The sequence below is a fragment of the Lissotriton vulgaris genome, chromosome 11 (genome assembly GCF_964263255.1).
Source record: "Lissotriton vulgaris chromosome 11, aLisVul1.2, whole genome shotgun sequence".
NCBI lineage: Eukaryota > Metazoa > Chordata > Amphibia > Caudata > Salamandridae > Lissotriton > Lissotriton vulgaris.
This window is the reverse complement of record NC_141699.1, coordinates 524,638,650-524,665,497: the sequence shown is the minus strand read 5'-3', so window position 1 is coordinate 524,665,497 and position 26,848 is coordinate 524,638,650.

The window sequence follows — 26,848 nt, the reverse complement described above, 5'->3', positions numbered from 1 at the left end:
TGGCCTGTCCCCATGAACACCCCAAAAAATCGAAAAAACACAGAAAAATCAGCACAATCCCAAACAATCCAGGCCCTCCATGATATTTAAATTCAAGACACCCCACAGAAAGACTAGGCCCATGCAACACTCACTACCCCTGGTGAAAAGGCCACAACAATAGGCCAAAAAAACGAAAATCACAGAAAAATCAGCACAATCCCAAACCATCCAGGCCCTCCATGATGTTTAAATTCAAGACACACCACAGAAAGACTAGGCCCATGCAACACTCACTACCCCTGGGCATAAAGGTTGAAAACTAGGCAAAATGGTTGCAGGCCTAACAACACTGCCTGCATTAAAAATGGCCACTTGCCTCCCAGCACATGACCTGCCAGTACCAGCACTCAAAATGGCCCCCACCCACATGGCCTGTCCCCATGAACACCCCAAAAAATCAAAAAACACAGAAAAATCAGCACAATCCCAAACCATCCAGGCCCTCCATGATGTTTAAATTCAAGACACCCCACAGAAAGACTAGGCCCATGCAACACTCACTACCCCTGGTGAAAAGGCCACAACAACAGGCCAAAAAAACGAAAATCACAGAAAAATCAGCACAATCCCAAGCCATCCAGGCCCTCCATGATGTTTAAATTTAAGACACCCCACAGAAAGACTAGGCCCATGCAACACTCACTACCCCTGGTGAAAAGGCCACAACAACAGGCCAAAAAAATGAAAATCACTGAAAAATCAGCACAATCCCAAACCATCCAGGCCCTCCTTGATGTTTAAATTCAAGACACCCCACAGAAAGACTAGGCCCATGCAATACTCACTACCCCTGGTGAAAAGGCCACAACAACAGGCCAAAAAAACGAAAATCACAGAAAAATCAGCACAATCCCAAACCATCCAGGCCCTCCATGATGTTTAAATTCAAGACACCCCACAGAAAGACTAGGCCCATGCAACACTCACTACCCCTGGTGAAAAGGCCACAACAACAAGCCAAAAAAACGAAAATCACAGAAAAATCAGCACAATCCCAAACCATCCAGGCCCTCCATGATGTTTAAATTCAAGACACCCCACAGAAAGACTAGGCCTATGCACCACTCAGTACCCCTGGGCATAAAGGTTGAAAGCTAGGCAAAATGGTTGCAGACCTAACAACACTGCCTGCATTCAAAATGGCCCCCTCCCTCCCAGCACATGGCCTGCCTATACCAGCACTCAAAATGGCCCCCACCCACATGGCCTGTCCCCATGAACACCCCAAAAAATCGAAAAAACACAGAAAAATCAGCACAATCCCAAACAATCCAGGCCCTCCATGATATTTAAATTCAAGACACCCCACAGAAAGACTAGGCCCATGCAACACTCACTACCCCTGGTGAAAAGGCCACAACAATAGGCCAAAAAAACGAAAATCACAGAAAAATCAGCACAATCCCAAACCATCCAGGCCCTCCATGATGTTTAAATTTAAGACACACCACAGAAAGACTAGGCCCATGCAACACTCACTACCCCTGGGCATAATGGTTGAAAACTAGGCAAAATGGTTGCAGGCCTAACAACACTGCCTGCATTCAAAATGGCCACTTGCCTCCCAGCACATGACCTGCCAGTACCAGCACTCAAAATGGCCCCCACCCACATGGCCTGTCCCCATGAACACCCCAAAAAATCAAAAAACACAGAAAAATCAGCACAATCCCAAACCATCCAGGCCCTCCATGATGTTTAAATTCAAGACACCCCACAGAAAGACTAGGCCCATGCAACACTCACTACCCCTGGTGAAAAGGCCACAACAACAGGCCAAAAAAACGAAAATCACAGAAAAATCAGCACAATCCCAAGCCATCCAGGCCCTCCATGATGTTTAAATTTAAGACACCCCACAGAAAGACTAGGCCCATGCAACACTCACTACCCCTGGTGAAAAGGCCACAACAACAGGCCAAAAAAATGAAAATCACTGAAAAATCAGCACAATCCCAAACCATCCAGGCCCTCCTTGATGTTTAAATTCAAGACACCCCACAGAAAGACTAGGCCCATGCAATACTCACTACCCCTGGTGAAAAGGCCACAACAACAGGCCAAAAAAACGAAAATCACAGAAAAATCAGCACAATCCCAAACCATCCAGGCCCTCCATGATGTTTAAATTCAAGACACCCCACAGAAAGACTAGGCCCATGCAACACTCACTACCCCTGGTGAAAAGGCCACAACAACAGGCCAAAAAAACGAAAATCACAGAAAAATCAGCACAATCCCAAACCATCCAGGCCCTCCATGATGTTTAAATTCAAGACACCCCACAGAAAGACTAGGCCTATGCACCACTCAGTACCCCTGGGCATAAAGGTTGAAAGCTAGGCAAAATGGTTGCAGACCTAACAACACTGCCTGCATTCAAAATGGCCCCCTCCCTCCCAGCACATGGCCTGCCTATACCAGCACTCAAAATGGCCCCCACCCACATGGCCTGTCCCCATGAACACCCCAAAAAATCGAAAAAACACAGAAAAATCAGCACAATCCCAAACAATCCAGGCCCTCCATGATATTTAAATTCAAGACACCCCACAGAAAGACTAGGCCCATGCAACACTCACTACCCCTGGTGAAAAGGCCACAACAATAGGCCAAAAAAACGAAAATCACAGAAAAATCAGCACAATCCCAAACCATCCAGGCCCTCCATGATGTTTAAATTTAAGACACACCACAGAAAGACTAGGCCCATGCAACACTCACTACCCCTGGGCATAATGGTTGAAAACTAGGCAAAATGGTTGCAGGCCTAACAACACTGCCTGCATTCAAAATGGCCACTTGCCTCCCAGCACATGACCTGCCAGTACCAGCACTCAAAATGGCCCCCACCCACATGGCCTGTCCCCATGAACACCCCAAAAAATCGAAAAACACAAAAAAATCAGCACAATCCCAAACCATCCAGGCCCTTCATGATGTTTAAATTCAAGACACCCCACAGAAAGACTAGGCCCATGCAACACTCACTACCCCTGGTGAAAAGGCCACAACAACAGGCCAAAAAAACGAAAATCACAGAAAAATCAGCACAATCCCAAGCCATCCAGGCCCTCCATGATGTTTAAGTTTAAGACACCCCACAGAAAGACTAGGCCCATGCAACACTCACTACCCCTGGTGAAATGGCCACAACAACAGGCCAAAAAAACGAAAATCACAGAAAAATCAGCACAATCCCAAACCATCCAGGCCCTCCATGATGTTTAAATTCAAGACACCCCACAGAAAGACTAGCCCCATGCAATACTCACTACCCCTGGTGAAAAGGCCACAACAACAGGCCAAAAAAACGAAAATCACAGAAAAATCAGCACAATCCCAAACCATCCAGGCCCTCCATGATGTTTAAATTCAAGACACACCACAGAAAGACTAGGCCCATGCAACACTCACTACCCCTGGGCATAAAGGTTGAAAACTAGGCAAAATGGTTGCAGGCCTAACAACACTGCCTGCATTCAAAATGGCCACTTGCCTCCCAGCACATGACCTGCCAGTACCAGCACTCAAAATGGCCCCCACCCACATGGCCTGTCCCCATGAACACCCCAAAAAATCGAAAAACACAGAAAAATCAGCACAATCCCAAACCATCCAGGCCCTCCATGATGTTTAAATTCAAGACACCCCACAGAAAGACTAGGCCCATGCAACACTCACTACCCCTGGTGAAAAGGCCACAACAACAGGCCAAAAAAACGAAAATCACAGAAAAATCAGCACAATCCCAAGCCATCCAGGCCCTCCATGATGTTTAAATTTAAGACACCCCACAGAAAGACTAGGCCCATGCAACACTCACTACCCCTGGTGAAAAGGCCACAACAACAGGCCAAAAAAACGAAAATCACAGAAAAATCAGCACAATCCCAAGCCATCCAGGCCCTCCATGATGTTTAAATTTAAGACACCCCACAGAAAGACTAGGCCCATGCAACACTCACTACCCCTGGTGAAAAGGCCACAACAACAGGCCAAAAAAACGAAAATCACAGAAAAATCAGCACAATCCCAAGCCATCCAGGCCCTCCATGATGTTTAAATTTAAGACACCCCACAGAAAGACTAGGCCCATGCAACACTCACTACCCCTGGTGAAAAGGCCACAACAACAGGCCAAAAAAATGAAAATCACTGAAAAATCAGCACAATCCCAAACCATCCAGGCCCTCCTTGATGTTTAAATTCAAGACACCCCACAGAAAGACTAGGCCCATGCAATACTCACTACCCCTGGTGAAAAGGCCACAACAACAGGCCAAAAAAACGAAAATCACAGAAAAATCAGCACAATCCCAAACCATCCAGGCCCTCCATGATGTTTAAATTCAAGACACCCCACAGAAAGACTAGGCCCATGCAACACTCACTACCCCTGGTGAAAAGGCCACAACAACAGGCCAAAAAAACGAAAATCACAGAAAAATCAGCACAATCCCAAACCATCCAGGCCCTCCATGATGTTTAAATTCAAGACACCCCACAGAAAGACTAGGCCTATGCACCACTCAGTACCCCTGGGCATAAAGGTTGAAAGCTAGGCAAAATGGTTGCAGACCTAACAACACTGCCTGCATTCAAAATGGCCCCCTCCCTCCCAGCACATGGCCTGCCTATACCAGCACTCAAAATGGCCCCCACCCACATGGCCTGTCCCCATGAACACCCCAAAAAATCGAAAAAACACAGAAAAATCAGCACAATCCCAAACAATCCAGGCCCTCCATGATATTTAAATTCAAGACACCCCACAGAAAGACTAGGCCCATGCAACACTCACTACCCCTGGTGAAAAGGCCACAACAATAGGCCAAAAAAACGAAAATCACAGAAAAATCAGCACAATCCCAAACCATCCAGGCCCTCCATGATGTTTAAATTTAAGACACACCACAGAAAGACTAGGCCCATGCAACACTCACTACCCCTGGGCATAATGGTTGAAAACTAGGCAAAATGGTTGCAGGCCTAACAACACTGCCTGCATTCAAAATGGCCACTTGCCTCCCAGCACATGACCTGCCAGTACCAGCACTCAAAATGGCCCCCACCCACATGGCCTGTCCCCATGAACACCCCAAAAAATCGAAAAACACAAAAAAATCAGCACAATCCCAAACCATCCAGGCCCTTCATGATGTTTAAATTCAAGACACCCCACAGAAAGACTAGGCCCATGCAACACTCACTACCCCTGGTGAAAAGGCCACAACAACAGGCCAAAAAAACGAAAATCACAGAAAAATCAGCACAATCCCAAGCCATCCAGGCCCTCCATGATGTTTAAGTTTAAGACACCCCACAGAAAGACTAGGCCCATGCAACACTCACTACCCCTGGTGAAAAGGCCACAACAACAGGCCAAAAAAACGAAAATCACAGAAAAATCAGCACAATCCCAAACCATCCAGGCCCTCCATGATGTTTAAATTCAAGACACCCCACAGAAAGACTAGCCCCATGCAATACTCACTACCCCTGGTGAAAAGGCCACAACAACAGGCCAAAAAAACGAAAATCACAGAAAAATCAGCACAATCCCAAACCATCCAGGCCCTCCATGATGTTTAAATTCAAGACACACCACAGAAAGACTAGGCCCATGCAACACTCACTACCCCTGGGCATAAAGGTTGAAAACTAGGCAAAATGGTTGCAGGCCTAACAACACTGCCTGCATTCAAAATGGCCACTTGCCTCCCAGCACATGACCTGCCAGTACCAGCACTCAAAATGGCCCCCACCCACATGGCCTGTCCCCATGAACACCCCAAAAAATCGAAAAACACAGAAAAATCAGCACAATCCCAAACCATCCAGGCCCTCCATGATGTTTAAATTCAAGACACCCCACAGAAAGACTAGGCCCATGCAACACTCACTACCCCTGGTGAAAAGGCCACAACAACAGGCCAAAAAAACGAAAATCACAGAAAAATCAGCACAATCCCAAGCCATCCAGGCCCTCCATGATGTTTAAATTTAAGACACCCCACAGAAAGACTAGGCCCATGCAACACTCACTACCCCTGGTGAAAAGGCCACAACAACAGGCCAAAGAAACGAAAATCACTGAAAAATCAGCACAATCCCAAACCATCCAGGCCCTCCATGATGTTTAAATTCAAGACACCCCACAGAAAGACTAGGCCCATGCAATACTCACTACCCCTGGTGAAAAGGCCACAACAACAGGCCAAAAAAACGAAAATCACAGAAAATCAGCACAATCCCAAACCATCCAGGCCCTCCATGATATTTAAATTTAAGACACCCCACAGAAAGACTAGGCCCATGCAACACTCACTACCCCTGGTGAAAAGGCCACAACAATATGCCAAAAAAACGAAAATCACAGAAAAATCAGCACAATCCCAAACCATCCAGGCCCTCCATGATGTTTAAATTCAAGACACACCACAGAAAGACTAGGCCCATGCAACACTCACTACCCCTGGGCATAAAGGTTGAAAACTAGGCAAAATGGTTGCAGGCCTAACAACACTGCCTGCATTCAAAATGGCCACTTGCCTCCCAGCACATGAAGGGCCAGTACCAGCACTCAAAATGGCCCCCACCCACATGGCCTGTCCCCATGAACACCCCAAAAAATCGAAAAACACAGAAAAATCAGCACAATCCCAAACCATCCAGGCCCTCCATGATGTTTAAATTCAAGACACCCCACAGAAAGACTAGGCCCATGCAATACTCACTACCCCTGGTGAAAAGGCCACAACAACAGGCCAAAAAAACGAAAATCACAGAAAAAGCAGCACAATCCCAAACTTTCCAGGTCCTCCATGATGTTTAAATTCAAGACACCCCACAGAAAGACAAGGCCCATGCAACACTCACTACCCCTGGTGAAAAGGCCACAACAACAGGCCAAAAAAACGAAAATCACAGAAAAATCAGCACAATCCCAAACCATCCAGGCCCTCCATGATGTTTAAATGCAAGACACCCCACAGAAAGACTAGGCCCATGCAACACTTACTACCCCTGGGCATAAAGGTTGAAAACTAGGCAAAATGGTTGCAGGCCTAACAACACTTCCTGCATTCAAAATGGCCACTTGCCTCCCAGCACATGGCCTGCCTGTACCAGCACTCAAAATGGCCCCCACCCACATGGCCTGTCCCCATGAACACCCCAAAAAATTGAAAAACACAGAAAAACCAGCCCAATCCCAAACCATCCAGGCCCTCCATGATGTTTAAATTCAAGACACCCCACAGAAAGACTAGGCCCATGCAATACTCACTACCCCTGGTGAAAAGGCCACAACAACAGGCCAAAAAAACGAAAATCACAGAAAAATCAGCACAATCCCAAACCATCCAGGCCCTCCATGATGTTTAAATTCAAGACACCCCACAGAAAGACTAGGCCCATGCAACACTCACTACCCCTGGTGAAAAGGCCACAACAACAGGCCAAAAAAACGAAAATCACAGAAAAATCAGCACAATCCCAAACCATCCAGGCCCTCCATGATGTTTAAATTCAAGACACCCCACAGAAAGACTAGGCCTATGCACCACTCAGTACCCCTGGGCATAAAGGTTGAAAGCTAGGCAAAATGGTTGCAGACCTAACAACACTGCCTGCATTCAAAATGGCCCCCTCCCTCCCAGCACATGGCCTGCCTATACCAGCACTCAAAATGGCCCCCACCCACATGGCCTGTCCCCATGAACACCCCAAAAAATCGAAAAAACACAGAAAAATCAGCACAATCCCAAACAATCCAGGCCCTCCATGATATTTAAATTCAAGACACCCCACGGAAAGACTAGGCCCACGCAACACTCACTACCCCTGGTGAAAAGGCCCCAACAATAGGCCAAAAAACGAAAATCACAGAAAAATCAGCACAATCCCAAACCATCCAGGCCCTCCATGATGTTTAAATTCAAGACACACCACAGAAAGACTAGGCCCATGCAACACTCACTACCCCTGGGCATAAAGGTTGAAAACTAGGCAAAATGGTTGCAGGCCTAACAACACAGCCTGCATTCAAAATGGCCACTCGTCTCCCAGCACATGACCTGCCAGTACCAGCACTCAAAATGGCCCCCACCCACATGGCCTGTCCCCATGAACACCCCAAAAAATCGAAAAACACAGAAAAATCAGCACAATCCCAAACCATCCAGGCCCTCCATGATGTTTAAATTCAAGACACCCCACAGAAAGACTAGGCCCATGCCACACTCACTACCCCTGGTGAAAAGGCCACAACAACAGGCCAAAAAAACGAAAATCACAGAAAAATCAGCACAATCCCAAACCATCCAGGCCCTCCATGATGTTTAAATTCAAGACACCCCACAGAAAGACTAGGCCCATGCAATACTCACTACCCCTGGTGAAAAGGCCACAACAACAGGCCAAAAAAACGAAAATCACAGAAAAATCAGCACAATCCCAAACTATCCAGGCCCTCCATGATGTTTAAATTCAAGACACCCCACAGAAAGACTAGGCCCATGCAACACTCACTACCCCTGGTGAAAAGGCCACAACAACAGGCCAAAAAAACGAAAATCACAGAAAAATCAGCACAATCCCAAACTATCCAGGCCCTCCATGATGTTTAAATTCAAGACACACCACAGAAAGACTAGGCCCATGCAACACTCACTACCCCTGGGCATAAAGGTTGAAAACTAGGCAAAATGGTTGCAGGCCTAACAACACAGCCTGCATTCAAAATGGCCACTTGCCTCCCAGCACATGACCTGCCAGTACCAGCACTCAAAATGGCCCCCACCCACATGGCCTGTCCCCATGAACACCCCAAAAAATCGAAAAACACAGAAAAATCAGCACAATCCCAAACCATCCAGGCCCTCCATGATGTTTAAATTCAAGACACCCCACAGAAAGACTAGGCCCATGCCACACTCACTACCCCTGGTGAAAAGGCCACAACAACAGGCCAAAAAAACGAAAATCACAGAAAAATCAGCACAATCCCAAACCATCCAGGCCCTCCATGATGTTTAAATTCAAGACACCCCACAGAAAGTCTAGGTCCATGCAATACTCACTACCCCTGGTGAAAAGGCCACAACAACAGGCCAAAAAAACGAAAATCACAGAAAAATCAGCACAATCCCAAACTATCCAGGCCCTCCATGATGTTTAAATTCAAGACACTCCACAGAAAGACTAGGCCCATGCAACACTCACTACCCCTGGTGAAAAGGCCACAACAACAGGCCAAAAAAACGAAAATCACGGAAAAATCAGCACAATCCCAAACTATCCAGGCCCTCCATGATGTTTAAATTCAAGACACCCCACAGAAAGACTAGGCCCATGCAACACTTACTACCCCTGGGCATAAAGGTTGAAAACTAGGCAAAATGGTTGCAGGCCTAACAACACTTCCTGCATTCAAAATGGCCACTTGCCTCCCAGCACATGGCCTGCCTGTCCCAGCACTCAAAATACCCCCCACCCACATGGCCTGTCCCCATGAACACCCCAAAAAATAAAAAAACACAGAAAAATCAGCACAATCCCAAACCATCCAGACCCTCCATGATGTTTAAATTCGAGACACCCCACAGAAAGACTAGGCCCATGCAACACTCACTACCCCTGGTGAAAAGGCCACAACAACAGGCCAAAAAAACGAAAATCACAGAAAAATCAGCACAATCCCAAACCATACAGGCCCTCCATGATGTTTAAATTCAAGACACCCCACAGAAAGACTAGGCCCATGCAACACTCACTACCCCTGGTGAAAAGGCCACAACAACAGGCCAAAAAAACGAAAATCACAGAAAAATCAGCACAATCCCAAACCATCCAGGCCCTCCATGATGTTTAAATTCAAGACACCCCACAGAAAGACTAGGCCCATGCAGCACTCACTACCCCTGGGCATAAAGGTTAAAAACTAGGCAAAATGGTTGCAGGCCTAACAACACTTCCTGCATTCAAAATGGCCACTTGCCTCCCAGCACATGGCCTGCCTGTACCAGCACTCAAAATGGCCCCCACCCACATGGCCTGTCCCCATGAACACCCCAAAAAATCGAAAAACACAGAAAAATCAGCCCAATCCCAAACCATCCAGGCCCTCCATGATGTTTAAATTCAAGACACCCCACAGAAAGACTAGGCCCATGCAACACTCACTACCCCTGGTGAAAAGGCCACAACAACAGGCCAAAAAAATGAAAATCACAGAAAAATCAGCACACTCCCAAACCATCCAGGCCCTCCATGATGTTTAAATTCAAGACACCCCACAGAAAGACTAGGCCCATGCAACACTCACTACCCCTGGTGAAAAGGCCACAACAACAGGCCAAAAAAACGAAAATCACAGAAAAATCAGCACAATCCCAAACCATCCAGGCCCTCCATGATGTTTAAATTCAAGACACCCCACAGAAAGACTAGGCCCATGCAACACTCACTACCCCTGGTGAAAAGGCCACAACAACAGGCCAAAAAAACGAAAATCACAGAAAAATCAGCACAATCCCAAGCCATCCAGCCTCTCCATGATGTTTAAATTCAAAACACCCCACAGAAAGACTCAGTCCACCCACCACTGAGTACCCCTGGGCAAAAGGCCCCAAAACAGCCCAAAAATCGAAAATTCCAAAATTGTAGTTGCAGCAACTGTAATGCCCCAGACAAACTTACTTGTGAAATTTCTAATCCAAAAGTGATCCAAAGAAAGTCAAAAAGGCCTCAAATCCAAATATCCAGCAGCATCCACAAAAAGTAATCCTTCCAGCTCCAGATCCAAATGAAAAGTGACCAGGAGATGGACAAAGCACTGGGAGGAGCCTGCTGGACAGGAACAGGAAGTTGAAGACTGTGGGGCACTTCCTTCCTCCCACCCCCCCTCCCCAAAATGGACTTCTCGCAAAAAAAGTGCAGGCAAATATCAACCTGAGGAGTTATTCAGATAAAAATCATCATTTCCAGAAGGTTTATGCTGCTTGCTGGTGGATTTCTTGTGCAGAATTGCAAATTTTGTATTTTCGCGAGTGCGAGATTGTTGCTGATCGCCGCATCTACAAGGTCGCAATTGCGAAGTCCCGCGATACCTGATCACGGAGTACTCGCGTTGACAAACTCTCGCTGTGCAAGTTGGCAAGCCGCGATGACGTAATCGCACTCGCCAAATTCCCGCGGGATCCCGGCAGCAAGATCCAAAATGGTGCAGCACTCGCAAAATATCAAGAAAAACAACTCGGCAAATGCTGAATGACGGTAAGTAAACGCCGCGCACCGCAAAATTGTATCACCAAGAAAAAAAAAATCCGTTGCGTGTGAATTTGCGGATTTTGCGGAAAAATTTGCGAGCGTTCGCGGATTGCGAATTTACCGAAAATCCGCGAGCGTAACGGATTTTCCGCCCATGCTTAATTATGATATGGAATGCAGACGCCTACTGAACAACACTACCAACTACGTACCTCTGCCAGTGGATCATTCCAGTGACCTGAAGGACGAGATCTGTGAATTGGTTTCTACAGCAGAAAGAGATGGGATTATCTCTAAGGAAGAAGCAGATTTTTTTACAACATCAGAGGGAAAGATGCCGTATTTTTACATCTTACCGAAAACACATAAAAATGTTTTACCACCTCCTGGACGGCCTATCGTCTCAGGAATAGGTTCCCTTTTTGAACCACTTTCCAAATACTGTGACTTTTTCCTCAGGCCCATAGTTCAATCAACGAGTACCCACTTGAAAGATACTAAGAGTCTTCTACATCTACTCAGAACAATCAATGTGCCCACTGACCCGTGTTTTCTTGTCACAATGGACATTGAAAGCCTCTACACCTGCATCCCACAGGATGATACTATCAGGGTGTTGAGGGAGGCTCTGGACAGAGCCCCGTGGGATTATGAGACAACTCGTGAATTTGTGGGTGACTGTGCCACTTTGGCACTGTAAAGGAATTGTTTTGAATATGAGGGCAACAACTATCTCCAAGTTACGGGCACTTCAATGGGCAGCACTTTTGCCCCTTCGGTAGCAGGCCTCTATGTGTATGATTTCGAGAGTAATCATATCCTGAGCCCTACCAACCCATTTTCAACTAATATCATCTTATGGCACTGCTATATTGATGATGTCCTTATGATTTGGCAGGGGGAAGAAAATCTTTTACTCAACTTCTTTACCTGGATCAACTTGTGTGATCAACATCTTAAATTCACACATGAGCACTCATTGAAGTCCATTACATTTTGGATGTCACCATTACCAAACAGGTAGACCATCTGGAGACTAAGAACTATCACAAGCCAAAGGCAAAAAACAACTTATTACATTTCAAAAGTTACCATCCTCGTGCCTTGCGGGAGAATCTCCCGTATGGGCAATTCCTCCATTTTCGCCAAAACTGTAGCAGCCTATCTGACTACAAGCAACAGGCCGGCGAATTAACAACCAAGTTAGAACTAAGAGGATACCCAAAAGGCATTATTGAGAAAAGCCAAAAAAGAGCCAGGAACCAGCAGAGAGACATACTCCTGGATGACCATCCTAAGGCTACCATTAATGAGTTACCCCTGACATGTGTGACAACTTACAACCCTCTTTCGAATGCTGTCAATAAATGTATATCAAGAAATTGGAAAATACTAGCAAGCCACAAATTCAAATGGTACAAACCTCTCTTTTCTTATAAAAGAGCACTGAGTCTAAAAGATTCATTAGTGCACACACGTTCGAAAACAACACCAACAGGAAGACGTGAAGAAATTGTACTGAATGCATGGGGTTTGCCTGCTGTCACTGGGCACTTTCCCTCTGGGAATTGGAATGTATGCCACCTTACATCTCATACTAAAACCCTAAAACTGACAACTGGTGAAACATGGGAACAGCGCAAGCATACAAATTGCAATACCAGCAACGTTGTTTATTTAATTACATGTCCCTGTAGCCTACACTATGTGGGCATGACTACCAGGCGTGTCAAAACAAGGATATGTGAACACCGTAGTAATATCTGTTGTCATAGAACTGCAACAAAAAGTCAGCCCATTTCGTGGAGAGGAATCACACCCCCAATGATCTACATTGGACTATTCTGGAACATGTGGATTCAACTTCCGAGACAGTGTTATTTGAAAAAGAGCAACGTTGAGTATACCGGTTAGCCACTAACACCAAAGGGCTGAATGACGAAATTCCGTGGGGCTCGGTCCTACGGCGTCAATAAATCAGTACCCTAAACACTCTTGAAATCTGTTGCTCTACACTTTTCTCTGTATAAAAGTTTCCAGATTGAACTGCCTTTCTCTCCTTTTTGCATTTTTTATGAGAGATAAAGAGGTATACCAATAACCGATATTACTGTTCCCTTATCGGGCTCCTCCTCTTTCTTGAAATTAATTTGCTCTCCTTCAGACACATTACCATCGATAATTTCTGGTCATTGTGTAGGTCATTATGTTGTAAATGAACTAGATAGAAACATCCCCTGCAATTTCTGTTCAAAACAGCGTAAGTCCCCTGTTTGGATTCAAACCCCATATGAGCATCGTAATGGGGTTTTTTTTAAGCTGATCAAGTGACCGGCATTTTAATCCAGATAATTTGGTCTTCCCTCTGATTAATATCATAGGAGAGGAATGCCCACTTCAAATTCACTTTCCTACTAGTGGGCTCTTTTCCAATTATAGTCTCGATTTAATGTTGTCACCTTCTTCTCCCTGACTTCCCCGCCCTTAATGGTAAAATATTGTAGCGCCCCCGACTACTGTAATTCCCTTTCCGGTATTCGAACTCGGGTAGTCACGTAGAAAATCAGTTGGTTTCCCTTTAAGACACCGGCTATGATGGAGTCCTATGGTAAACACGTGACCGGCAGCGTAACCAGTAGAAATACGCGCCCCGACCCTTGACCTACACTTCCGGACTGACGGTAACCGAGAGTGTAGGTTCCTGGCGGGGAGTCGCGTGTGTTTGAGTAAGTTTACCACTATTGCGCCTGTAATCGCACGGATCTTTTGTGGCAATTTATAAGGTGAGAGATTAACAGCACTTCATTTCCCTTCCGATTAGACCTGACACCGCGGGAAGGTTTTCCCGCATCGTCAGATCTGAAGGAGAAATTCTCTCCCTCTTCTAATGTGAGTGTACTTATTTACTCCTGGTGATCGCAGTTTAAAACTAAGGCGCTATTAATATTATTAACGCTTTAAGGAATGCACTATTACTTATCAGACCTAAAAGCCTCTGCTACATAATTAAAAATGTATTTTTCTACAAAAAGAAGACAGTCACAGAATGTGATTAGTATGGCCAATTCGTATGGATTACTACCTAGAATAATACTTCCAAAAGATCCCTTTTGGGACTTGAATGTGAAGGGAATAATTCTCTAAAGGTGGAGACTAATATTTCCACACAGTTAATATACTTAAGTCTCCTTCAATGGCGTTTTGGAGTTTGGACAGTAGACCAATATCACACATTTACTGATAATGATAAAATGTGTAATTGCAGTAACAATATGGGTATGTATGTCACTATATGTTATTGTGTCTTGTCTCTTTTTCCCATTTTTCCACAGGTTTTCTCTGCTCCTGTGAAATTCAGTGAGTGGTCACGGGCAGTAACCGTGAGTTTATCTAATTTTTCACACTTAGTGCCCCACGGTCGGGTGCGCCTTAGCGCGCGCACACCACCGGAGGCCTGCCTTTTATCTATTTCTTGGTCCTGACGAATGCTGAGCGTAATAGCATCAATAACAGCAGAAACATGTTGACCGCTTATCTTTACTAAAGGACACAGGTTTCCTAACATAGAACCTAGTCTGTCCATGCACACTGTTTTTAATCAATACGGGTTGACCCTAATTAAACATTTTTTGGGTACTAACTTTGTATTTTTTAATTAGCACTCACATATAAATACACTTCTTTGTTTGAGCACTGTCACACTCAACACCATCCCGCTCCGCTGTAACTCAGGCGTTGTAGCACGCTGGGGGGGCACTCGGCCACCCCAGCGGGGACCCGATGATGAAGCATGTCACCAACTAGTGGTGAGTGAGGGTCCTTCTTTATAAGGAAAGAGTTCCCCCTCTTCCCTTATCGCCATAACTGGGCTTAGTTTGCTCCCAGTAGCTAATGTTTCCAAAAAATATATATATATATTTTTAGGTTTCACTTATCTTGGTTAATGGGATATTAGTAATAACCACTTATCTAAGGTGTTTTTTTTTATTTCATTTCTTTTTTTCACACTTAGTCACTCCTTAGTTGTTTTAAAAAATTGTGGTATAGGAGTGTCCACTCTAGCCCTTTCTCTCCTGTTGATCCTCGGTCTGTTGTGCAGCGCGCAGCTGTGAGAGTAGTACTATACTAAATATTTGTAGCATTTTTTCTGGTCTGTTTAATAGTTTACCATGGAAGGCCAGGGGCTTTCTTTTTCCAAAGAAGAAGTAGACGCACTACTTAGCGATAATACTTTATTTGATGACCCTTTACTAGCAAACGCTATTTCGCAAACTGGTGATTGGGAGAAATTAGGAGAACTCAAACGCAGCAGGATCAGGGCCATTTTACATGGAACGATGATCAAGGAGTATTTGAATAACAATGCAGCACCAAAAGGGTTGCTAGTTACAAATGCTCCTAGGATATTTCTAGATGATGCAGTATTCCGCAAAGATTGGGCGCAAATTGCGTGGCACTGCACACGGGATTGGGGTATCCCAATTATAAAAACTGCCTTACGATTATCAGAGGCTCTCCTGGTAGAGATTAAAACTACAGAAACCCATTTTAAGGCTACCATAACCGGGTACAAGAAAAGACTTGATGAACTCAATAAAGAACAGAACGAATTCAAAGAAAACCTTGTCCAATCTAAATCACAAAAATTACAGAAAGATCTGAAGCGTTGGTCTTATGCTAAAATCTACCCCAACTCCTGCCCTGATTATACCCCGTCATCAGGTTCAGGGTATAATTCGGACACCTCTGCGGATTCCAACACCAGTAGTTCAAGTAATGAGAGTGTGGGCATGAGAGGAAGAGGTAGGGGTCGTGGAAGAGGACGTGGGCATTTTCCACAGCAGCAGTACCCGTTCCAAGGTTGGCAACCCCCTTTTCCCCAACCGGGCATGGTATCATATCAACAACCAGGCTTCCAACCTCTGTTCCCTCCGATGATGGGCTGGAACCCACATTTCATGCCACATCCACAATTCAACCCACCCCCTTACGCGCCTCTTTTTTTAGACAGAGGCAGACGGGGCAGGGGGAAACAGAAGTATACCAACCGAGTACATTGGGAGCAACCCGAAGTAGTCGGGGACAACACCCGGAGCAAGACGGGGGACCAGAAACCGGGTCCAAGCAATGCGAACCATTAATCACCAATTTATCCTCACATAGCCTGACTGTGGCTGAAAAGGATGTACTTGAAAAAGGCCTAGGATTTATACCTACCCCACGCCTTGACAAGTTCAAATTACAATGCGAACTAAATGGGTTCTTTAGGAAACTGCGACTCAGAAGTTTTTTTGAAAACAGACAGGATGAAGAAACTAACTCAACCACAAGTGATACTGATTTTAGGTTAAAATCATCTTTCACGCCTCTGCCCCATACTGTCTCTTCTGAAATTCTTGCTTTTGAGAAAGCAGTTTTCCACGAAGTGGAACAATTACAGGAACCGGTTCCCTTCAAGAATTTAACTGCTGATGAATTTCGAGCCATCCAAACTTTGAAACAAAATAATGGCATAATCATAAAAAGTGCAGACAAAGGTGGCGGTCTGGTGATCCAGGACAGAATGGATTATGATATGGAATGCAGATGCCTACTGAACAACACTACCAACTACGTACCTCTACCAGTGGATCTTCCAGTGACCTGAAGGACGAGATCTGTGAATTGGTTTTTACAGCAGAAAGAGATGGGATTATCTCTAAGAAAGAAGCAGATTTTTTGACAACATCAGAGGGAAAGATGCCGTATTTTTACAGAACGAACTTTGTTGAGGAGAGAGAAGAAAGTGTCTTGTGTGATAGGGGGAATGAGTCAAATGAGGATGTGTTATGATAAATTTCAGCAGGTGTAGGTGGGGTTGTAGCCTTGGGAATACTTGCTTTAATCGTGACGATTTTATCAAAGAAATAAGTATTAAGGGAGTCGCAGAGCTGTTGGGACGGGGCTACTTTGGGGGTAATCCTATCAGGCTTAGCCAACTCATCCACAATAGAGAATATTTCTTTGGCTTTGTTATCAGCGCTGAGAACCTTTAGTGAAAAATAATCAGATTTTGCTTTCAGAATGGCGGCCTTGTATTGGTAAAGAGCCGTTACGAACAAGGATTTCAATGTGGGACAGTAATTCTGTCTCCACTTTCGCTCTGCTTGACGCAGGGAGAGTTTCATTTGTTTCAAATTGGGGGTGAACCAGCGTTGGGCATCATGAGGTCTTTTCTGAATCACATTATTAAGTGGGGCAAATTTGTCTCTACCAGAGGCCAGCCAAGTATTAAGGTTCTCGGCTTGGGCGTGGGGAGATAGATGGGAATCAGGGAGGGGGGACTAGAGGGTTTAGACGTGGCTAGAAAGGAGCAGAGTTCAGTGATGTCCCCGGCTCCAATTTCTAACTTTGCTGCGCCCTGAGGGAGGGGATTTAACATGAGAGGGAACAGGGAAGGAGAAGGAAATAAGGTAATGATCTGACCAGGAGCACGGACTGATCAGTAGATCAGAGATCTCAGCATTGGAAGACCAGACCTGGTCAAGTATATGACCTTTTATATGAGTGGGAAGCTTGATATGTTGTGAAAGATTCATCCCATTTAGAAGTTCAGTAAGAGCAGTCGATGTTGGACACACACGCGGATCACCGTGACAGAAATTAAAATCGCCAATAACAAGAAGTCTAGCTTGGGTGATGGCAAATTCGGCAACAATGTTTCCTAAAGCTTGAGGAAAGGTGGGCATATAGCTATGGGGTCTATAGATTACTGCACAGACAATAGGAGAGGTTAAAGAGTGGAGTTTGAACACTAGGAGGTCCACCAAGGGAATACTAGGTGAAGAAAGGAAGCTGAATTTATGGTTTTTCCGGATTATGGCTGCCACTCCTCCCCCCACTTTTGCCTCTGCTCTGTTGGCGTGGAGTGCATAGTAGTCGTTAGGACTAGCCGCCAATAAATCTGGGGAGGATTCGTCGTGTAGCCATGTTTCGGTGAGAAATAATGGGGCATATTACCAAGGGGGTTTATCTCTGCTTTTTTGGCTTTAAAAGCCAAGAAAGCGGAGATAAAATTATCTCCCTATTACCTAGCTGTCGCTAACACCAGTTAGGGACAGCTAGTAGGAGATAGCGACGATCTTGGGCCCCACTTTGCATGACAGTGATATTTATCACTAATGACATGCAAAGTGGGCGTGCCAAGATGGTAGCGACTGGAAACAGTCGCTAACATAGCTATCTCCTATTACCAACTTTTGGAGATATTCGCGCTAAGCACGAATATCTCCAAAAGCTAACACCTGCCCTGAGCAGTTCTTAGCCATGTTATCCAATGGGAGGTGAATAACATGGCTAAGAGCATTAGCTCGGTAATGAATGAATATCGCTGACTTTTCAGCGATATTCATGCATTGGGGGCGATTTTTATCGCATTTGCGATAAACCTTGGTAATACCAAGGTTTATCTGCGATAAAAATCGCCGCAGCTCAGTGGTAAATTTTTGTCTCTAATGAAGCAATAGCGATAATTATCGCTATTGCTTGGTAATATGCCCCCATATGTATGGTTTATGGGAGTCTAATAGCATGAAGATTTCAAGTTGGTGTTTAACCATGGATCGGGTGTTGAGATACCAGATATCCAATTTGTTATGTGGCTGACTCGACTGTAGAAGGGAGGACATAGGGGAGGGATCCCTGCGGGGATTAGTTCATCGGGGGGGTCCGGTAGGGAGGTAAGGGCTGGTCTAGTCGCGTCATTGGAGACTAATAGATCGTCTTCCTTAAGGATATTGCTGGTGTGGGGAGAAATAGCCTGATGTGTCTGCAGGGCTAGCATTTTATAACGGGAGTAGTGCAGGGGGGATTGGGCAGAGGGCATGGCCCCTGGCCCCAGTCGGGCGTGGACGGGCGCAGACGGGCTTGCCTTAGGCACGCCTTCGGCGCGCCAGCGGCGCGCCCGCTGAGCGCGTCCGCTGCGCGACGGGTAGCACATAGTGAGTTATAGGCAGGGAGCCCTCCCTAGTTGCGGGACTCCGCCCCCAACTACGATGGAAGAGTTACTGCTGCCTGTGTGAGCCTGCACCCTCCACAGCAATTGGGTAAACCCGTGGTGGACTGAGGTGCAGGCAGCAAGACACGGCAGGAAGTTTAAGGTAGAGTGAGATGAGGGTGTGCAAATTAGCAATCAATTTAAAAGCACAACATACAACAAATGGAATAAAAGTGAGCAAAATTTGCAATCAATTTCCCAACAGAAAAATGTAAAAGTTTAAAACAGGTAGAGCGTTTTTTAAAGTAATGTGGCTGGCGGGGATTAATGTCAGAACTCACATCCGCTCCGATCTGGTATTATGCGTCCTAGTGCGAGGAAGGAGAATGAGTCTGCAGTTATAGGCAGCGAGCCCGCCCTAGTCGCGGGACTCCGCCCCCAACTACGATGGAAGAGTTATTGCTGCCTGTGTGAGCCTGCACCCTCCACTGCAATCGGGTAAACCCGTGGTGGACCGAGGTGCAGGCAGCAAGACACGGCAGGAAGTTTAAGGAAGAGTGAGATGAGGTTGTGCAAATTAGCAATCAATTTAAAAGCACAACATACAACAAATGGAATAAAAGTGTGCAAAATTCGCAATCAATTTCACAACACAGAAATGTAAAAGTTTAAAACAGGTAGAGCGTTTTTTAAAGTAATGTGGCTGGCGGGGATTAATGCCAGTACTCACTGCCGCTCCGATCTGGTAATATGCGTCCTAGTGCGAGGAAGGAGAATGAGTCTGCAGTTATAGGCAGCGAGCCCGCCCTAGTCGCGGGACTCTGCCCCCAACTACGGTGGAAGAGTTACTGCTGCTTGTGTGAGCCTGCACCCTCCACAGCAATCGGATAAAACCCGTGGTGGACCGAGGTGCAGGCAGCAAGACACGGCAGGAAGTTTAAGGTAGAGTGAGATGAGGGTGTGCAAATTAGCAATCAATTTAAAAGCACAAGATACAACAAATGGAATAAAAGTGTGCAAAATTCGCAATCAATTTCACAACACAGAAATGTAAAAGTTTAAAACAGGTAGAGCGTTTTTTAAAGTAATGTGGCTGGTGGGGATTAATGCCAGTACTCACAGCCGCTCCGATCTGGTAATATGCGTCCTAGTGCGAGGAAGGAGAATGAGTCTGCAGTTATAGGCAGCGAGCCCGCCCTAGTCGCAGGACTCCGCCCCCAACTACGGTGGAAGAGTTACTGCTGCTTGTGTGAGCCCGCACCCTCCACAGCAATCGGGTAAACCCGTGGTGGACCGAGGTGCAGGCAGCAAGACACGGCAGGAAGTTTAAGGTAGAGTGAGATGAGGGTGTGCAAATTAGCAATCAATTTAAAAGCACAACATACAACAAATGGAATAAAAGTGTGCAAAATTCGCAATCAATTTCACAACACAGAAATGTAAAAGTTTAAAACAGGTAGAGCGTTTTTTAAAGTAATGTGGCTGGTGGGGATTAATGCCAGTACTCACAGCCGCTCCGATCGGGTAATATGCGTCCTAGTGCGAGGAAGGAGAATGAGTCTGCAGTTATAGGCAGAGAGCCCGCCCTAGTCGCGGGACTCCGCCCCCAACTACGGTGGAAGAGTTACTGCTGCTTGTGTGAGCCTGTACCCTCCACAGCAATCGGGTAAACCCGTGGTGGACCGAGGTGCAGGCAGCAATACACGGCAGGAAGTTTAAGGTAGAGTGAGATGAGGGTGTGCAAATTAGCAATCAATTTAAAAGCACAACATACAACAAATGGAATAAAAGTGTGCAAAATTCGCAATCAATTTCACAACACAGAAATGTAAAAGTTTAAAACAGGTAGAGCGTTTTTTAAAGTAATGTGGCTGGCGGGGATTAATGCCAGAACTCACATCCGCTCCGATCTGGTAATATGCGTCCTAATGCGAGGAAGGAGAATGAGTCTGCAGTTATAGGCAGCGAGCCCGCCTTAGTCGCAGGACTCCGCCCCCAACTACGATGGAAGAGTTATTGCTGCTTGTGTGAGCCTGCACCCTCCACAGCAATCGGGTAAACCCGTGGTGGACCGAGGTGCAGGCAGCAAGACACGGCAGGAAGTTTAAGGTAGAGTGAGATGAGGGTGTGCAAATTAGCAATCAATTTAAAAGCACAACATACAACAAATGGAATAAAAGTGTGCAAAATTCGCAATCAATTTCACAACACAGAAATGTAAAAGTTTAAAACAGGTAGAGCGTTTTTTAAAGTAATGTGGCTGGTGGGGATTAATGCCAGTACTCACAGCCGCTCCGATCTGGTAATATGCGTCCTACTGCGAGGAAGGAGAATGAGTCTGCAGTTATAGGCAGCGAGCCCGCCCTAGTCGCGGGACTCCGCCCCCAACTACGGTGGAAGAGTTACTGCTGCTTGTGTGAGCCTACACCCTCCACAGCAATCGGGTAAACCCGTGGTGGACCGAGGTGCAGGCAGCAAGACACGGCAGGAAGTTTAAGGTAGAGTGAGATGAGGGTGTGCAAATTAGCAATCAATTTAAAAGCACAACATACAACAAATGGAATAAAAGTGTGCAAAATTTGCAATCAATTTCACAACACAGAAATGTAAAAGTTTAAAACAGGTAGAGCGTTTTTTAAAGTAATGTGGCTGGCGGGGATTAATGCCAGTACTCACAGCCGCTCCGATCTGGTAATATGCATCCTAGTGCGAGGAACGAGAATGAGTCTGCAGTTATAGGCAGCGAGCCCGCCCTAGTCGCGGGACTCCGCCCCCAACTACGGTGGAAGAGTTACTGCTGCTTGTGTGAGCCTGCACCCTCCACAGCAATCGGGTAAACCCGTGGTGGACCGAGGTGCAGGCAGCAAGACACGGCAGAAAGTTTAAGGTAGAGTGAGATGAGGGTGTGCAAATTAGCAATCAATTTAAATGCACAACATACAACAAATGGAATAAAAGTGTGAAAAATTCGCAATCAATTTCACAACACAGAAATGTAAAAGTTTAAAACTGGTAGAGCGTTTTTTAAAGTAATGTGGCTGGTGGGGATTAATTCCAGTACTCACAGCCGCTCCGATCTGGTAATATGCGTCCTAGTGCGAGGAAGAAGAATGAGTCTGCAGGTATAGGCAGCGAGCCCGCCCTAGTCGCGGGTCTCCGCCCCCAACTACGGTGGAAGAGTTACTGCTGCTTGTGGGAGCCTGCACCCTCCACAGCAATCGGGTAAACCCGTGGTGGACCGAGGTGCAGGCAGCAAGACACGGCAGGAAGTTTAAGGTAGAGTGAGATGAGGGTGTGCAAATTATCAATCAATTTAAAAGCACAACATACAACAAATGGAATAAAAGTGTGCAAAATTCGCAATCAATTTCACAACACAGAAATGTAAAAGTTTAAAACAGGTAGAGCGTTTTTTAAAGTAATGTGGCTGGTGGGGATTAATGCCAGTACTCACAGCCGCTCCGATCTGGTAATATGCGTCCTAGTGCGAGGAAGGAGAATGAGTCTGCAGTTATAGGCAGCGAGCCCGCCCTAGTCGCGGGACTCCGCCCCCAACTACGGTGGAAGAGTTACTGCAGCTTGTGTGAGCCCGCACCCTCCACAGCAATCGGGTAAACCCGTGGTGGACCGAGGTGCAGGCAGCAAGACACGGCAGGAAGTTTAAGGTAGAGTGAGATGCGGGTGTGCAAATTAGCAATCAATTTAAAAGCACAACATACAACAAATGGAATAAAAGTGTGCAAAATTAAAATCAATTTCACAACACAGAAATGTAAAACTTTAAAACAGGTAGAGCGTTTTTTAAAGTAATGTGGCTGGTGGGGATTAATGCCAGTACTCACAGCCGCTCCGATCTGGTAATATGCGTCCTAGTGCGAGGAAGGAGAATGAGTCTGCAGTTATAGGCAGTGAGCCCGCCCTAGTCGCGGGACTCCGCCCCCAACTATGGTGGAAGAGTTACTGCTGCTTGTGTGAGCCTGTACCCTCCACAGCAATCGGGTAAACCCGTGGTGGACCGAGGTGCAGGCAGCAAGACACGGCAGGAAGTTTAAGGTAGAGTGAGATGAGGGTGTGCAAATTAGCAATCAATTTAAAAGCACAACATACAACAAATGGAATAAAAGTGTGCAAAATTCGCAATCAATTTCACAACACAGAAATGTAAAAGTTTAAAACAGGTAGAGCGTTTTTTAAAGTAATGTGGCTGGCGGGGATTAATGCCAGAACTCACATCCGCTCCGATCTGGTAATATGCGTCCTAGTGCGAGGAAGGAGAATGAGTCTGCAGTTATAGGCAGCGAGCCCGCCCTAGTCGCGGGACTCCGCCCCCAAATACGATGGAAGAGTTATTGCTGCTTGTGTGAGCCTGCACCCTCCACAGCAATCGGGTAAACCCGTGGTGGACCGAGGTGCAGGCAGCAAGACACGGCAGGAAGTTTAAGGTAGAGTGAGATGAGTTTGTGCAAATTAGCAATCAATTTAAAAGCACAACATACAACAAATGGAATAAAAGTGTGCAAAATTCGCAATCAATTTCACAACACAGAAATGTAAAAGTTTAAAACAAGTAGAGCGTTTTTTAAAGTAATGTGGCTGGCGGGGATTAATGCCAGTACTCACAGCCGCTCCGATCTGGTAATATGCGTCCTAGTGCGAGGAAGGAGAATGAGTCTGCAGTTATAGGCAGCGAGCCCGCCCTAGTCGCGGGACTCCGCCCCCAACTACGGTGGAAGAGTTACTGCTGCTTGTGTGAGCCTGCACCCTCCACAGCAATCGGGTAAACCCGTGGTGGACCGAGGTGCAGGCAGCAAGACACGGCAGGAAGTTTAAGGTAGAGTGAGATGAGGGCGTGCAAATTAGCAATCAATTTAAAAGCACAACATACAACACATGGAATAAAAGTGTACAAAATTCGCAATCAATTTCACAACACAGAAATGTAAAAGTTTAAAACAGGTAGAGCGTTTTTTAAAGTAATGTGGCTGGTGGGGGTTAATGCCAGTACTCACAGCCGCTCCGATCTGGAAATATGCGTCCTAGTGCGAGGAAGGGGAATGAGTCTGCAGTTATAGGCAGCGAGCCCGCCCTAGTCGCGGGACTCCGCCCCCAACTACGGTGGAAGAGTTACTGCTGCTTGTGTGAGCCTGCACCCTCCACAGCAATCGGGTAAACCCGTGGTGGACCGAGGTGCAGGCAGCAAGACACGGCAGGAAGTTTAAGGTAGAGTGAGATGAGGGTGTGCAAATTAGCAATCAATTTAAAAGCACAACATACAACAAATGGAATAAAAGTGTGCAAAATTCGCAATCAATTTCACAACACAGAAATGTAAAAGTTTAAAACAGGTAGAGCGTTTTTTAAAGTAATGTGGCTGGCGGGGATAAATGCCAGTACTCACAGCCGCTCGATCTGGTAATATGCGTCCTAGTGCGAGGAAGGAGAATGAGTCTGCAGTTATAGGCAGCGAGCCCGCCCTAGTCACGGGACTCCGCCCCCAACTACGGTGGAAGAGTTACTGCTGCTTGTGTGAGCCTGCACCCTCCACAGCAATCGGGTAAACCCGTGGTGGACCGAGGTGCAGGCAGCAAGACACGGCAGGAAGTTTAAGGTAGAGTGAGATGAGGGTGTGCAAATTAGCAATCAATTTAAAAGCACAACATACAACAAATGGAATAAAAGTGTGCAAAATTCGCAATCAATTTCACAACACAGAAATGTAAAAGTTTAAAACAGGTAGAGCGTTTTTTAAAGTAATGTGGCTGGTGGGGATTAATGCCAGTACTCACAGCCGCTCTGATCTGGTAATATGCGTCCTAGTGCGAGGAAGGAGAATGAGTCTGCAGTTATACAAAGTGAGCCCGCCCTAGTCGCGGGACTCCGCCCCCAACTACGATGGAAGAGTTATTGCTGCTTGTGTGAACCTGCACCCTCCACAGTAATCGGGTAAACCCGTGGTGGACCGAGGTGCAGGCAGCAAGACACGGCAGGAAGTTCAAGGTAGAGTGAGATGAGGGTGTGCAAATTAGCAATCAATTTAAAAGCACAACATACAACAAATGGAATAAAAGTGTGCAAAATTCGCAATCAATTTCACAACACAGAAATGTAAAAGTTTAAAACAGGTAGAGCGTTTTTTAAAGTAATGTGGCTGGCGGGGATAAATGCCAGTACTCACAGCCGCTCCGATCTGGTAATATGCGTCCTAGTGCGAGGAAGGAGAATGAGTCTGCAGTTATAGGCAGCGAGCCCGCCCTAGTCGCGGGACTCCGCCCCCAACTACGGTGGAAGAGCTACTGCTGCTTGTGTGAGCCTGCACCCTCCACAGCAATCGGGTAAACCCGTGGTGGACCGAGGTGCAGGCAGCAAGACACGGCAGGAAGTTTAAGGTAGAGTGAGATGAGGGTGTGCAAATTAGCAATCAATTTAAAAGCACAACATACAACAAATGGAATAAAAGTGTGCAAAATTTGCAATCAATTTCACAACACAGAAATGTAAAAGTTTAAAACAGGTAGAGCGTTTTTTAAAGTAATGTGGCTGGCGGGGATTAATGCGAGTACTCACAGCCGCTCCGATCTGGTAATATGCATCCTAGTGCGAGGAAGAAGAATGAGTCTGCAGTTATAGGCAGCGAGCCCGCCCTAGTTGCGGGACTCCGCCCCCAACTACGGTGGAAGAGTTACTGCTGCTTGTGTGAGCCTGCACCCTCCACAGCAATCGGGTAAACCCGTGGTGGACCGAGGTGCAGGCAGCAAGACACAGCAGAAAGTTTAAGGTAGAGTGAGATGAGGGTGTGCAAATTAGCAATCAATTTAAAAGCACAACATACAACAAATGGAATAAAAGTGTGCAAAATTCGCAATCAATTTCACAACACAGAAATGTAAAAGTTTAAAACAGGTAGAGCGTTTTTTAAAATAATGTGGCTGGTGGGGATTAATTCCAGTACTCACAGCCGCTCCGATCTGGTAATATGCGTCCTAGTGCGAGGAAGGAGAATGAGTCTGCAGTTATAGGCAGCGAGCCCGCCCTAGTCGCAGGACTCCGCCCCCAACTACGGTGGAAGAGTTACTGCTGCTTGTGTGAGCCCGCACCCTCCTCAGCAATCGGGTAAACCCGTGGTGGACCGAGGTGCAGGCAGCAAGACACGGTAGGAAGTTTAAGGTAGAGTGAGATGAGGGTGTGCAAATTAGCAATCAATTTAAAAGCACAACATACAACAAATGGAATAAAAGTGTGCAAAATTCGCAATCAATTTCACAACACAGAAATGTAAAAGTTTAAAACAGGTAGAGCGTTTTTTAAAGTAATGTGGCTGGTGGGGATTAATGCCAGTACTCACAGCCGCTCCGATCGGGTAATATGCGTCCTAGTGCGAGGAAGGAGAATGAGTCTGCAGTTATAGGCAGCGAGCCCGCCCTAGTCGCGGGACTCCGCCCCAACTACGATGGAAGAGTTATTGCTGCTTGTGTGAGCCTGCACCCTCCACAGCAATCGGGTAAACCCGTGGTGGACCGAGGTGCAGGCAGCAAGACACGGCAGGAAGTTTAAGGTAGA